Below are 3,991 nucleotides of genomic sequence, written 5' to 3'. Positions count from 1 at the left end.
GTGGTATTCTAAGAAGGCTGCTTCTGGTGTCAAAACCTGATCTGGGACCTGAATGGAAATAGGAACACAGTCAGTGTTGGTGCAGGTGTTGGGCAGCAGGACAAATGGGCTTAAAATAAGAATGTACTGGTGCTGGCATTGTGGTATAGTGGGTAAAGCTGCTGCCTGTGGTTCCAACATCTCGTATTGGCATTGGTTCAGCTCTTGGCTGCTCCTTTTCTGATATGGCTCCCTGTGAATGCACCTGGGAAAACAATGGAAGGTGACCCTTGAACCTCTACACCCACATGGGAGATCTGGAAGAAGCTCCAGGCTCTTGGCTTCAGATCATCCCAGCTCTGGCCATTACGGCTATTTGGGGAGTGAATCAGCAGATGAAGATTTTTCTCTCTCTGTCTTTGCCTCTCTCTTTCTCTGTAGCTCTGCCTTTCAAATAAATAAATAAATCTTTTTTTTTAAAAAAAAGGCTTTAGCTTCCCTAATTGGAAAACTAGTGATAATGGTGGTAGGAAATTGTTGAAAATTAATTTTGGATTATGAGCCCTGAAGCCACAGTAAGTTCTTTGCTTTTATGTGAAATGCTATGGAAAGATTTTTTTAAGGTAGAGACCTGGTCATCAGAGGAGGCATTTTAGAAGGGTCTATTTGGTTATTGTGTAGTCAGTGGTGTGAGTGTGTGTGTGTAGTGTAGAAAAAGTAAGAGAACTGACAGTAGACTGCTCTATGACTGGAATCCTGGAGGGTTCCGAAGAGAAGTTTCCTGCTGTGCCAGAAACTTAAGAAAAAGCAGAGGGATTTCACAGAGCTGAAAATCAAGTGCCTAAGAAAGAAATTTGCCCAAAAGATGCTTCCAAGGTGAGGAGGAAGCTTATCTATCGAAAACAAAAGTACTACCACAAGAAATATAGGCTAATGTACAGAACTGAAATCCACAGGCAAGGATATCGAGTAAAGCCAGAAACTTCTATGTCCTGGAGAACACAAATTAGCATTTATCATGAGGTTCAGAGGTATCAATGGTGTGAGCCCCAAAGTTCAAAAAGTGTTGCTGCTCCTTCCCCTTCATCAGATCTCCAATGGCACCTTTGTTAAGCAAGGCTTCAATTAACTTGCTGAGGATTGTGAAGCCATGTATTGCTTGACGGGTATCTGAATCTGACGTCAGTTAATGAGCTAATTTACAAGTGTGGCTATGGCAAAATCAATAAGAAGCAAGCTGCCTTGACAGATAACACTCTGATTGCCCATTCTCTTTGGAAATACAATATAATCTGCATAGTGGATATGATTTGTGAGATCTATATTGTTGGTCTTTCAAGTTATCTTCTCCCTGAGCTGGAATGAAGACAAAGACCACACATTTTGTAGACAGTGGAAATGCTGACAACAGGGAAGATCATATCAACACACTTATTAGAAGCATGAATTAAGGTGGCTGTTTTGGCATTTTTGTAATCTAATCTGGTATGAACTAGTAACTACACTCAAATTGAATTAAAAAAAAAAAAAACAGAAAAAAAAAAAAAACTGAGACCACATGGAATATGGTATCAGTAATCCACGTTAATTATTATGAAGAACTAGGCCAGGACCAGAGTAATAAATATGCTAAAAAGATTCGATTTTGGATGCAATTTGAATGTGCTGCTGAAGTTCTATAATGACATACATGAGGAATGTGAGAGAAAATAGCAGTAAGAGTGATGATTCCAATGTTTCTAATCTGAGAAACTAGGTACATGTTTGTGGCGTCTGCTCACATAGATTCACACACTGTACTATATTTGTGTATAGTGTTGAAAAGAATCAAGGGCTCAGTTTCAGATTTATTTGAATTCAGATGTATTTAGACACATAAATGGGAATATTCAATGGAATGTTGGGTGAAAGTCTTGGATTATAGATGAATTTGGAGCGTAACTGTAAAAATGGGAGTTATCATTTTACAAATGGTATTTAAAGTTATTTGTCTGGATGGAATAACCCAAGATTGGTTGCAGATGCAGAAGAGAAGAGGAGAGAAGATGCCCCCAAGGTGAATACCAGTTGGGAAAAAGAGGATCCATGAAAACTTTTGAAAACAGGTCATGAGATGGGAAGCAAAGTCTTTTCCAGATTCCAAGCAAAGGAAATTTGCCAGGGTAAACTATATCAATATTTCATGAAATTCGAGAAAGATGAGCATTTAAGAATTAGCCTTTTGTCTTAACAATATGCAAACATTATGACCTTGACAGGAATAGATTTGACTGCATGTTGGAAACAAAAGCTTGTTTGATATGAGTTCAAGAAAGAATGATCAGTAAGAGAATGAATGACACTACAGAAAGAGGGAGAGATGGAGAAGAAGAGAGAGAAAGAGAGGGAGAGTGGGGAAGAAGGAGATGGAGAGAGTGAGAGAGAGGAAGGAATAATACATTGAAGAAGGAACTACTGTTAAGGAAAGTTAGAACTAATTTCTTGAAATAAATCACTAAGGCACTCTATGTTGCAAATACAAAAAGGCAAACTCCCAGTAAAATTTTGTAAATTATATACAGATCCACTACCTTGGATCCACAACAAAACGGAGTAGGAATGATAGTGATGATGGATGAAGCAAAATACTATGTAGAAGTTGGCCTGGAATGGTTTCAGTGCTTCTGGGACTCATCTTTTATTGTTTAAATTATTTATGCTGTATATATAAAGGTGATTTAGAAATAGAAACAGGACACATTTTTTTTTTTTTTTCAGGCAGAATTAGACAGTGAGAGAGAGACAGAGAGAGAATTGTAGACAGTGAGAGAAAGACAGAGAGAAATGTCTTCCTTCTGTTGGTTCACTCCCCTAATGGCTGCTACAGCTGGAGCTGCGCCGATCTGAAGCCAGGAGCCAGGTGCTTCCTCCTGGTCTCCCATGCGGGTGCAGGGCCCAAGCACTTGGGCCATTTTCCTCTGCCCTCCCGGGCCATAGCAAAGAGCTGGACTGGAAGAGGAGCAACCGGGACTAGTACCTGGCACCCCAACCGGGACTAGAACCCCGGGTGCTGGCACCGCAGGCAAAGGATTAACCAAGTAAGCCACAGCGCCGGCCTGAAACAGGTCACTTTTTAAACTACATTGTTTTCATAAAAGTCCTAATCCACTATAGTAGACTTAAATGTTGCTTCTACATTGGTATGTCTCATTTAAAGTTGCTATTTCAAATTCATTTTCTAACAAAAAGATCCAATTTAATAACTGCTCGCTGCTTATCTACAAATAGATGTCCCACTGACATCTCAAATTAAGCATGCTTAGAATCAAAATTATTGTCTTCTGAAATCTGCCTTTGATTCTGTCATCTTTCTTTCACACAATGGTATCACCATTTTTCCCAAAGGACTGCTTTGTAAACTTGACTGCTTCATCTGCGTTGTCCCTACTTCTATCATTTACTAAACTACCTGTTCTGTATCTCCAACTTTTATTTTCTCCTTTCCATTTATTCTGTCAATCCCTTATTTCATTTTGCTGTCAGTGCTCAAAATGACCATGAAATGGATTCCTATCTATGCCTTATATTGTATTATATTCTAGGCTTGCATATTGTTGAGTTATTCTTATCATCCACATGTAGAAACATATCATTTCCATTTTCTTCAATCTTCTTGAATATCATGATTTAAGGAAACTAACTCTGTTGAGTAACTTTTAAGGTGTTCGGTCATTTGGTTTCATTCTGAACTTGAAGATAAATAATTTTCTGGAAACTTAGACAGCTAGGGGGTGGAAAGAGGGAAAAAAAAAGTGAGCTGAGCCAGGCAGGCACTGAATTTGCTTTTCCTGTTGAATAGTATGTAGTCTTGTCAATGTTGAGTTGAGCATGAGGTAAAAGCCCAGCTGTCTGTAATTTTTTTTATATTGAACATGAATGTATTTCTGTTGAAAACTAATGAGAATTGTATTTATCAAAGTAATGGGGCTACAGCACAAAAGTAAGTTTATTCAATCCAAAAAGGTCCTCATTT

The 3,991-nt window shown here is 38.6% G+C and overlaps 1 pseudogene; it reads left to right on the top strand.

Annotated features, from left to right (window-relative positions):
- Positions 1-741: 741 nt before the first annotated feature.
- Positions 742-1,430, top strand: LOC108176914 (large ribosomal subunit protein uL30 pseudogene; annotated as a pseudogene).
- Positions 1,431-3,991: the final 2,561 nt, after the last annotated feature.

This window comes from Oryctolagus cuniculus, chromosome 3, assembly GCF_051225735.1.
Source record: "Oryctolagus cuniculus isolate XC-2025 breed Fujian yellow rabbit chromosome 3, ASM5122573v1, whole genome shotgun sequence".
Lineage (NCBI taxonomy): Eukaryota > Metazoa > Chordata > Mammalia > Lagomorpha > Leporidae > Oryctolagus > Oryctolagus cuniculus.
The sequence above is the reverse complement of the archived record's forward strand: the minus strand, read 5'-3'. Positions and strand labels throughout refer to the sequence as shown.